The following is an 11,681-nucleotide window of genomic DNA, read 5'->3' on the forward strand; positions in this document are numbered from 1 at the left end:
GATATTGGGGAAGGGATGAGATTTTATATTTCTTCATAAGCATTAATCTTATTTTGTCAATTAGGAACATTCAGCACCCACCCGCTATCAAGGCAGCTGCCTATCATGTCATGCCCTACCTGCACAGGTGTGCTGGCTACTCAAATGATCCAATTAAGGAGGCCATTTAGTCAGCAGCAGCAGAAGTCCTGTGCCTGGACGCTCCAACAGCGGCCAGACACAAGCAGAAGCAGAAGCAGCAGAAGCAGCAGAAGCAGCAGCAGCACCACCTTTTGTTTTTTGGCTGCAGCAGCAGCAAGGCCCACAGAGCTGGCTAGCTGGCTAGCCAGCAAGCAGGTAGCAATGAAAGTAGGAATCTTTCTTTTTAACCCTGTAAGGGGGTGGTGCACTGTACCCGAAGATACTGCCATATCGGGTCAATGCATAGGGCGACGGAAGCAAGCTTCGAAATCGGCCCCCGTTCTCAAAAATCCATTTAATATATGGTCCCCAGATAGGGGACGTATCAGATATTAAACTGATAAGAACAGATACTACACTTGATCTTAGCCAAAAGGCCGAGAAGCGATAACCGTGAAAGGGGCGGGCCCAACAAGGTGCCCTTCATGGGCACTATCACTGCTTGCTGTCAGGGAGGCTGCCAGACAATTTTCCATGCACACTCTGGGCTGGGGGGCAGTCAACCACCAGTACACACAGCAGAACCTAAACCCATACCATTATTGCTAAGCAGCAAGACAGGGGCCCATTGCACTCCCACGGGGCCTTTTTAAATGCAATCCATAACCCGGATTTGCCAGGAACCCTTCTTACTCCTCCTACTTGCATGTGACACTGGGCTTAGGATCTGCATAGGAAACACACACACAAGCACACACCTACCTTTGTTGCCTGCAGATGCCTCCTTGGCTGTCCCCAAACGGTATCAAACCAACACCCACGGGAAGCTGTAAGCATAGAGGACATGCCTGCACCCCATTGGACTTACCTGTGTGGGTTAAACCCGGGTTATTTGACAACCTATGGCGGTGATGGTTCTGCTCAGGCAGAGCAGTGCTGATGCTCCTCATAAAGCTGTCGCTGCTGTGAAGGTTCTAGGTGACATCACAAATCCCTATGGTTACATACACAACAAAGCTGGGTTGTTGTTGTTTACACTCTGCAAGGCCTGTGGAAGTGAGTGACATCATAGCACTGTAGTTCTGAGGGTTCTAGATGGATGCAACAATCTCCTGTTGCTTCTATGAAGGCCATAATAGACGACATCACCAAACAGCTCCATAGTCACATACACAGCAAAGGAGAGATGTTGTTTACACCTAGTGATGTCAGTGGTATTGAGTGACATCACAGCACAGTGCTAAGGCTCCTGGGCCTGGACACAGCAGCGGCTGCAATATCTCAACGGAGAATACGTTTATATATATGTGTGTGTGTGCGCGTATATATATATATATATATATATATATATATATATATATATATTTCTCCGCCGAAATCACTTTTAAACCCATTTCCACCTTTTTTTCCCTTCTCTTCCTCTTACTTTTTTTTCACGTTTTTTTACGTTTTTCTCCTTTTCGCCTCTTTTCTGGGCGTATTATTCTTCTTTTTCTTCTTTTTTTTCGTCTAATGCATACCCCATCAGTGCAGCAATGCTTATTCAATACCGCCAGCAGATGGAGACACTGGGGGATAATTTTCTAAGGATTTATACTGATTTTTCCTGTCTGAATTTGTCGCACAGAAAGTTGCAGGCCAAATATGTGTGACATTTCTGCGACTTTAGCTTCTAGAGCATTTTTACAACATTATACATAGGTGCTGAATACATAAAAAGCGACTGTTCAGCGACAGACAAGTCGCATCGGCTGAAAGTAGGCCAGAATGTCAGTCCATGTTGGAGCAGGTTTAGATACAGTCTAAAGTATAGATCTCAAAGTCTGTGCACAGAATTTAGCAAGGGCCTCGCACCTTCTGATGCATCAGGTAGGTGCACAATAGCATAGCCTAACCCTCTGTACTTTGGTCTATATTGATGCGGGACATAGACAGCCAGCTGATGACCAATCCATTAGTGCAATGGATGGCTGGAAGCATTTGTCTTTGCCTTTGCAATACCACAGAAGCAATGCATGGTCAATGTACAGCAATGACACACCTGTGTGAACAGCCAGGAGACCCCCCCCCCCATGTTATGTTACATAGTTACATAGTTAGTACGGTCGAAAAAAGACATATGTCCATCAAGTTCAACCAGGGAATTAAGGGGTAGGGGTGTGGCGCGATATTGGGGAAGGGATGAGATTTTATATTTCTTCATAAGCATTAATCTTATTTTGTCAATTAGGAACATTCAGCACCCACCCGCTATCAAGGCAGCTGCCTATCATGTCATGCCCTACCTGCACAGGTGTGCTGGCTACTCAAATGATCCAATTAAGGAGGCCATTTAGTCAGCAGCAGCAGAAGTCCTGTGCCTGGACGCTCCAACAGCGGCCAGACACAAGCAGAAGCAGAAGCAGCAGAAGCAGCAGCAGCACCACCTTTTGTTTTTTGGCTGCAGCAGCAGCAAGGCCCACAGGGCTGGCTAGCTGGCTAGCCAGCAAGCAGGTAGCAATGAAAGTAGGAATCTTTCTTTTTAACCCTGTAAGGGGGTGGTGCACTGTACCTGAAGATACTGCCATATCGGGTCAATGCATAGGGCGACGGAAGCAAGCTTCGAAATCGGCCCCCGTTCTCAAAAATCCATTTAATATATGGTCCCCAGATAGGGGACGTATCAGATATTAAACTGATAAGAACAGATACTACACTTGATCTTAGCCAAAAGGCCGAGAAGCGATAACCGTGAAAGGGGCGGGCCCAACAAGGTGCCCTTCATGGGCACTATCACTGCTTGCTGTCAGGGAGGCTGCCAGACAATTTTCCATGCACACTCTGGGCTGGGGGGCAGTCAACCACCAGTACACACAGCAGAACCTAAACCCATACCATTATTGCTAAGCAGCAAGACAGGGGCCCATTGCACTCCCACGGGGCCTTTTTAAATGCAATCCATAACCCGGATTTGCCAGGAACCCTTCTTACTCCTCCTACTTGCATGTGACACTGGGCTTAGGATCTGCATAGGAAACACACACACAAGCACACACCTACCTTTGTTGCCTGCAGATGCCTCCTTGGCTGTCCCCAAACGGTATCAAACCAACACCCACGGGAAGCTGTAAGCATAGAGGACATGCCTGCACCCCATTGGACTTACCTGTGTGGGTTAAACCCGGGTTATTTGACAACCTATGGCGGTGATGGTTCTGCTCAGGCAGAGCAGTGCTGATGCTCCTCATAAAGCTGTCGCTGCTGTGAAGGTTCTAGGTGACATCACAAATCCCTATGGTTACATACACAACAAAGCTGGGTTGTTGTTGTTTACACTCTGCAAGGCCTGTGGAAGTGAGTGACATCATAGCACTGTAGTTCTGAGGGTTCTAGATGGATGCAACAATCTCCTGTTGCTTCTATGAAGGCCATAATAGACGACATCACCAAACAGCTCCATAGTCACATACACAGCAAAGGAGAGATGTTGTTTACACCTAGTGATGTCAGTGGTATTGAGTGACATCACAGCACAGTGCTAAGGCTCCTGGGCCTGGACACAGCAGCGGCTGCAATATCTCAACGGAGAATACGTTTATATATATGTGTGTGTGTGCGCGTATATATATATATATATATATATATATATATATATATATATATATATTTCTCCGCCGAAATCACTTTTAAACCCATTTCCACCTTTTTTTCCCTTCTCTTCCTCTTACTTTTTTTTCACGTTTTTTTACGTTTTTCTCCTTTTCGCCTCTTTTCTGGGCGTATTATTCTTCTTTTTCTTCTTTTTTTTCGTCTAATGCATACCCCATCAGTGCAGCAATGCTTATTCAATACCGCCAGCAGATGGAGACACTGGGGGATAATTTTCTAAGGATTTATACTGATTTTTCCTGTCTGAATTTGTCGCACAGAAAGTTGCAGGCCAAATATGTGTGACATTTCTGCGACTTTAGCTTCTAGAGCATTTTTACAACATTATACATAGGTGCTGAATACATAAAAAGCGACTGTTCAGCGACAGACAAGTCGCATCGGCTGAAAGTAGGCCAGAATGTCAGTCCATGTTGGAGCAGGTTTAGATACAGTCTAAAGTATAGATCTCAAAGTCTGTGCACAGAATTTAGCAAGGGCCTCGCACCTTCTGATGCATCAGGTAGGTGCACAATAGCATAGCCTAACCCTCTGTACTTTGGTCTATATTGATGCGGGACATAGACAGCCAGCTGATGACCAATCCATTAGTGCAATGGATGGCTGGAAGCATTTGTCTTTGCCTTTGCAATACCACAGAAGCAATGCATGGTCAATGTACAGCAATGACACACCTGTGTGAACAGCCAGGAGACCCCCCCCCCCCCCCCCCCATGTTATGTTACATAGTTACATAGTTAGTACGGTCGAAAAAAGACATATGTCCATCAAGTTCAACCAGGGAATTAAGGGGTAGGGGTGTGGCGCGATATTGGGGAAGGGATGAGATTTTATATTTCTTCATAAGCATTAATCTTATTTTGTCAATTAGGAACATTCAGCACCCACCCGCTATCAAGGCAGCTGCCTATCATGTCATGCCCTACCTGCACAGGTGTGCTGGCTACTCAAATGATCCAATTAAGGAGGCCGTTTAGTCAGCAGCAGCAGAAGTCCTGTGCCTGGACGCTCCAACAGCGGCCAGACACAAGCAGAAGCAGAAGCAGCAGAAGCAGCAGCAGCACCACCTTTTGTTTTTTGGCTGCAGCAGCAGCAAGGCCCACAGGGCTGGCTAGCTGGCTAGCCAGCAAGCAGGTAGCAATGAAAGTAGGAATCTTTCTTTTTAACCCTGTAAGGGGGTGGTGCACTGTACCCGAAGATACTGCCATATCGGGTCAATGCATAGGGCGACGGAAGCAAGCTTCGAAATCGGCCCCCGTTCTCAAAAATCCATTTAATATATGGTCCCCAGATAGGGGACGTATCAGATATTAAACTGATAAGAACAGATACTACACTTGATCTTAGCCAAAAGGCCGAGAAGCGATAACCGTGAAAGGGGCGGGCCCAACAAGGTGCCCTTCATGGGCACTATCACTGCTTGCTGTCAGGGAGGCTGCCAGACAATTTTCCATGCACACTCTGGGCTGGGGGGCAGTCAACCACCAGTACACACAGCAGAACCTAAACCCATACCATTATTGCTAAGCAGCAAGACAGGGGCCCATTGCACTCCCACGGGGCCTTTTTAAATGCAATCCATAACCCGGATTTGCCAGGAACCCTTCTTACTCCTCCTACTTGCATGTGACACTGGGCTTAGGATCTGCATAGGAAACACACACACAAGCACACACCTACCTTTGTTGCCTGCAGATGCCTCCTTGGCTGTCCCCAAACGGTATCAAACCAACACCCACGGGAAGCTGTAAGCATAGAGGACATGCCTGCACCCCATTGGACTTACCTGTGTGGGTTAAACCCGGGTTATTTGACAACCTATGGCGGTGATGGTTCTGCTCAGGCAGAGCAGTGCTGATGCTCCTCATAAAGCTGTCGCTGCTGTGAAGGTTCTAGGTGACATCACAAATCCCTATGGTTACATACACAACAAAGCTGGGTTGTTGTTGTTTACACTCTGCAAGGCCTGTGGAAGTGAGTGACATCATAGCACTGTAGTTCTGAGGGTTCTAGATGGATGCAACAATCTCCTGTTGCTTCTATGAAGGCCATAATAGACGACATCACCAAACAGCTCCATAGTCACATACACAGCAAAGGAGAGATGTTGTTTACACCTAGTGATGTCAGTGGTATTGAGTGACATCACAGCACAGTGCTAAGGCTCCTGGGCCTGGACACAGCAGCGGCTGCAATATCTCAACGGAGAATACGTTTATATATATGTGTGTGTGTGCGCGTATATATATATATATATATATATATATATATATATATATATATATATTTCTCCGCCGAAATCACTTTTAAACCCATTTCCACCTTTTTTTCCCTTCTCTTCCTCTTACTTTTTTTTCACGTTTTTTTACGTTTTTCTCCTTTTCGCCTCTTTTCTGGGCGTATTATTCTTCTTTTTCTTCTTTTTTTTCGTCTAATGCATACCCCATCAGTGCAGCAATGCTTATTCAATACCGCCAGCAGATGGAGACACTGGGGGATAATTTTCTAAGGATTTATACTGATTTTTCCTGTCTGAATTTGTCGCACAGAAAGTTGCAGGCCAAATATGTGTGACATTTCTGCGACTTTAGCTTCTAGAGCATTTTTACAACATTATACATAGGTGCTGAATACATAAAAAGCGACTGTTCAGCGACAGACAAGTCGCATCGGCTGAAAGTAGGCCAGAATGTCAGTCCATGTTGGAGCAGGTTTAGATACAGTCTAAAGTATAGATCTCAAAGTCTGTGCACAGAATTTAGCAAGGGCCTCGCACCTTCTGATGCATCAGGTAGGTGCACAATAGCATAGCCTAACCCTCTGTACTTTGGTCTATATTGATGCGGGACATAGACAGCCAGCTGATGACCAATCCATTAGTGCAATGGATGGCTGGAAGCATTTGTCTTTGCCTTTGCAATACCACAGAAGCAATGCATGGTCAATGTACAGCAATGACACACCTGTGTGAACAGCCAGGAGACCCCCCCCCCCCCCCATGTTATGTTACATAGTTACATAGTTAGTACGGTCGAAAAAAGACATATGTCCATCAAGTTCAACCAGGGAATTAAGGGGTAGGGGTGTGGCGCGATATTGGGGAAGGGATGAGATTTTATATTTCTTCATAAGCATTAATCTTATTTTGTCAATTAGGAACATTCAGCACCCACCCGCTATCAAGGCAGCTGCCTATCATGTCATGCCCTACCTGCACAGGTGTGCTGGCTACTCAAATGATCCAATTAAGGAGGCCGTTTAGTCAGCAGCAGCAGAAGTCCTGTGCCTGGACGCTCCAACAGCGGCCAGACACAAGCAGAAGCAGAAGCAGCAGAAGCAGCAGCAGCACCACCTTTTGTTTTTTGGCTGCAGCAGCAGCAAGGCCCACAGGGCTGGCTAGCTGGCTAGCCAGCAAGCAGGTAGCAATGAAAGTAGGAATCTTTCTTTTTAACCCTGTAAGGGGGTGGTGCACTGTACCCGAAGATACTGCCATATCGGGTCAATGCATAGGGCGACGGAAGCAAGCTTCGAAATCGGCCCCCGTTCTCAAAAATCCATTTAATATATGGTCCCCAGATAGGGGACGTATCAGATATTAAACTGATAAGAACAGATACTACACTTGATCTTAGCCAAAAGGCCGAGAAGCGATAACCGTGAAAGGGGCGGGCCCAACAAGGTGCCCTTCATGGGCACTATCACTGCTTGCTGTCAGGGAGGCTGCCAGACAATTTTCCATGCACACTCTGGGCTGGGGGGCAGTCAACCACCAGTACACACAGCAGAACCTAAACCCATACCATTATTGCTAAGCAGCAAGACAGGGGCCCATTGCACTCCCACGGGGCCTTTTTAAATGCAATCCATAACCCGGATTTGCCAGGAACCCTTCTTACTCCTCCTACTTGCATGTGACACTGGGCTTAGGATCTGCATAGGAAACACACACACAAGCACACACCTACCTTTGTTGCCTGCAGATGCCTCCTTGGCTGTCCCCAAACGGTATCAAACCAACACCCACGGGAAGCTGTAAGCATAGAGGACATGCCTGCACCCCATTGGACTTACCTGTGTGGGTTAAACCCGGGTTATTTGACAACCTATGGCGGTGATGGTTCTGCTCAGGCAGAGCAGTGCTGATGCTCCTCATAAAGCTGTCGCTGCTGTGAAGGTTCTAGGTGACATCACAAATCCCTATGGTTACATACACAACAAAGCTGGGTTGTTGTTGTTTACACTCTGCAAGGCCTGTGGAAGTGAGTGACATCATAGCACTGTAGTTCTGAGGGTTCTAGATGGATGCAACAATCTCCTGTTGCTTCTATGAAGGCCATAATAGACGACATCACCAAACAGCTCCATAGTCACATACACAGCAAAGGAGAGATGTTGTTTACACCTAGTGATGTCAGTGGTATTGAGTGACATCACAGCACAGTGCTAAGGCTCCTGGGCCTGGACACAGCAGCGGCTGCAATATCTCAACGGAGAATACGTTTATATATATGTGTGTGTGTGCGCGTATATATATATATATATATATATATATATATATATATATATATATTTCTCCGCCGAAATCACTTTTAAACCCATTTCCACCTTTTTTTCCCTTCTCTTCCTCTTACTTTTTTTTCACGTTTTTTTACGTTTTTCTCCTTTTCGCCTCTTTTCTGGGCGTATTATTCTTCTTTTTCTTCTTTTTTTTCGTCTAATGCATACCCCATCAGTGCAGCAATGCTTATTCAATACCGCCAGCAGATGGAGACACTGGGGGATAATTTTCTAAGGATTTATACTGATTTTTCCTGTCTGAATTTGTCGCACAGAAAGTTGCAGGCCAAATATGTGTGACATTTCTGCGACTTTAGCTTCTAGAGCATTTTTACAACATTATACATAGGTGCTGAATACATAAAAAGCGACTGTTCAGCGACAGACAAGTCGCATCGGCTGAAAGTAGGCCAGAATGTCAGTCCATGTTGGAGCAGGTTTAGATACAGTCTAAAGTATAGATCTCAAAGTCTGTGCACAGAATTTAGCAAGGGCCTCGCACCTTCTGATGCATCAGGTAGGTGCACAATAGCATAGCCTAACCCTCTGTACTTTGGTCTATATTGATGCGGGACATAGACAGCCAGCTGATGACCAATCCATTAGTGCAATGGATGGCTGGAAGCATTTGTCTTTGCCTTTGCAATACCACAGAAGCAATGCATGGTCAATGTACAGCAATGACACACCTGTGTGAACAGCCAGGAGACCCCCCCCCCCCCATGTTATGTTACATAGTTACATAGTTAGTACGGTCGAAAAAAGACATATGTCCATCAAGTTCAACCAGGGAATTAAGGGGTAGGGGTGTGGCGCGATATTGGGGAAGGGATGAGATTTTATATTTCTTCATAAGCATTAATCTTATTTTGTCAATTAGGAACATTCAGCACCCACCCGCTATCAAGGCAGCTGCCTATCATGTCATGCCCTACCTGCACAGGTGTGCTGGCTACTCAAATGATCCAATTAAGGAGGCCATTTAGTCAGCAGCAGCAGAAGTCCTGTGCCTGGACGCTCCAACAGCGGCCAGACACAAGCAGAAGCAGAAGCAGCAGAAGCAGCAGCAGCACCACCTTTTGTTTTTTGGCTGCAGCAGCAGCAAGGCCCACAGGGCTGGCTAGCTGGCTAGCCAGCAAGCAGGTAGCAATGAAAGTAGGAATCTTTCTTTTTAACCCTGTAAGGGGGTGGTGCACTGTACCCGAAGATACTGCCATATCGGGTCAATGCATAGGGCGACGGAAGCAAGCTTCAAAATCGGCCCCCGTTCTCAAAAATCCATTTAATATATGGTCCCCAGATAGGGGACGTATCAGATATTAAACTGATAAGAACAGATACTACACTTGATCTTAGCCAAAAGGCCGAGAAGCGATAACCGTGAAAGGGGCGGGCCCAACAAGGTGCCCTTCATGGGCACTATCACTGCTTGCTGTCAGGGAGGCTGCCAGACAATTTTCCATGCACACTCTGGGCTGGGGGGCAGTCAACCACCAGTACACACAGCAGAACCTAAACCCATACCATTATTGCTAAGCAGCAAGACAGGGGCCCATTGCACTCCCACGGGGCCTTTTTAAATGCAATCCATAACCCGGATTTGCCAGGAACCCTTCTTACTCCTCCTACTTGCATGTGACACTGGGCTTAGGATCTGCATAGGAAACACACACACAAGCACACACCTACCTTTGTTGCCTGCAGATGCCTCCTTGGCTGTCCCCAAACGGTATCAAACCAACACCCACGGGAAGCTGTAAGCATAGAGGACATGCCTGCACCCCATTGGACTTACCTGTGTGGGTTAAACCCGGGTTATTTGACAACCTATGGCGGTGATGGTTCTGCTCAGGCAGAGCAGTGCTGATGCTCCTCATAAAGCTGTCGCTGCTGTGAAGGTTCTAGGTGACATCACAAATCCCTATGGTTACATACACAACAAAGCTGGGTTGTTGTTGTTTACACTCTGCAAGGCCTGTGGAAGTGAGTGACATCATAGCACTGTAGTTCTGAGGGTTCTAGATGGATGCAACAATCTCCTGTTGCTTCTATGAAGGCCATAATAGACGACATCACCAAACAGCTCCATAGTCACATACACAGCAAAGGAGAGATGTTGTTTACACCTAGTGATGTCAGTGGTATTGAGTGACATCACAGCACAGTGCTAAGGCTCCTGGGCCTGGACACAGCAGCGGCTGCAATATCTCAACGGAGAATACGTTTATATATATGTGTGTGTGTGCGCGTATATATATATATATATATATATATATATATATATATATATATATTTCTCCGCCGAAATCACTTTTAAACCCATTTCCACCTTTTTTTCCCTTCTCTTCCTCTTACTTTTTTTTCACGTTTTTTTACGTTTTTCTCCTTTTCGCCTCTTTTCTGGGCGTATTATTCTTCTTTTTCTTCTTTTTTTTCGTCTAATGCATACCCCATCAGTGCAGCAATGCTTATTCAATACCGCCAGCAGATGGAGACACTGGGGGATAATTTTCTAAGGATTTATACTGATTTTTCCTGTCTGAATTTGTCGCACAGAAAGTTGCAGGCCAAATATGTGTGACATTTCTGCGACTTTAGCTTCTAGAGCATTTTTACAACATTATACATAGGTGCTGAATACATAAAAAGCGACTGTTCAGCGACAGACAAGTCGCATCGGCTGAAAGTAGGCCAGAATGTCAGTCCATGTTGGAGCAGGTTTAGATACAGTCTAAAGTATAGATCTCAAAGTCTGTGCACAGAATTTAGCAAGGGCCTCGCACCTTCTGATGCATCAGGTAGGTGCACAATAGCATAGCCTAACCCTCTGTACTTTGGTCTATATTGATGCGGGACATAGACAGCCAGCTGATGACCAATCCATTAGTGCAATGGATGGCTGGAAGCATTTGTCTTTGCCTTTGCAATACCACAGAAGCAATGCATGGTCAATGTACAGCAATGACACACCTGTGTGAACAGCCAGGAGACCCCCCCCCCCCCCATGTTATGTTACATAGTTACATAGTTAGTACGGTCGAAAAAAGACATATGTCCATCAAGTTCAACCAGGGAATTAAGGGGTAGGGGTGTGGCGCGATATTGGGGAAGGGATGAGATTTTATATTTCTTCATAAGCATTAATCTTATTTTGTCAATTAGGAACATTCAGCACCCACCCGCTATCAAGGCAGCTGCCTATCATGTCATGCCCTACCTGCACAGGTGTGCTGGCTACTCAAATGATCCAATTAAGGAGGCCGTTTAGTCAGCAGCAGCAGAAGTCCTGTGCCTGGACGCTCCAACAGCGGCCAGACACAAGCAGAAGCAGAAGCAGCAGAAGCAGCAGCAGCACC

At 46.1% G+C, this 11,681-nt stretch overlaps 5 non-coding genes across 5 annotated transcripts; all 5 read right to left on the minus strand.

The window, feature by feature from the left end:
• Window positions 1-378: 378 nt before the first annotated feature.
• On the minus strand, window positions 379-569 carry LOC130309165 (U2 spliceosomal RNA). The gene has a single exon (XR_008857872.1). It is a non-coding gene; the product is annotated as a U2 spliceosomal RNA (small nuclear RNA).
• A 2,086-nt stretch (window positions 570-2,655) lies between these two features.
• LOC130309172 (U2 spliceosomal RNA) lies at window positions 2,656-2,846 on the minus strand. The gene has a single exon (XR_008857878.1). It is a non-coding gene; the product is annotated as a U2 spliceosomal RNA (small nuclear RNA).
• A 2,098-nt stretch (window positions 2,847-4,944) lies between these two features.
• LOC130309167 (U2 spliceosomal RNA) lies at window positions 4,945-5,135 on the minus strand. Its single transcript, XR_008857874.1, has one exon. It is a non-coding gene; the product is annotated as a U2 spliceosomal RNA (small nuclear RNA).
• Window positions 5,136-7,229: 2,094 nt separating this feature from the next.
• On the minus strand, window positions 7,230-7,420 carry LOC130309169 (U2 spliceosomal RNA). Its single transcript, XR_008857875.1, has one exon. It is a non-coding gene; the product is annotated as a U2 spliceosomal RNA (small nuclear RNA).
• Window positions 7,421-9,510: 2,090 nt separating this feature from the next.
• Window positions 9,511-9,701, minus strand: LOC130309166 (U2 spliceosomal RNA). Its single transcript, XR_008857873.1, has one exon. It is a non-coding gene; the product is annotated as a U2 spliceosomal RNA (small nuclear RNA).
• Window positions 9,702-11,681: the final 1,980 nt, after the last annotated feature.

This window comes from Hyla sarda, unplaced genomic scaffold, assembly GCF_029499605.1.
Source record: "Hyla sarda isolate aHylSar1 unplaced genomic scaffold, aHylSar1.hap1 scaffold_1512, whole genome shotgun sequence".
In the NCBI taxonomy this organism is placed as follows: Eukaryota; Metazoa; Chordata; class Amphibia; order Anura; family Hylidae; genus Hyla; species Hyla sarda.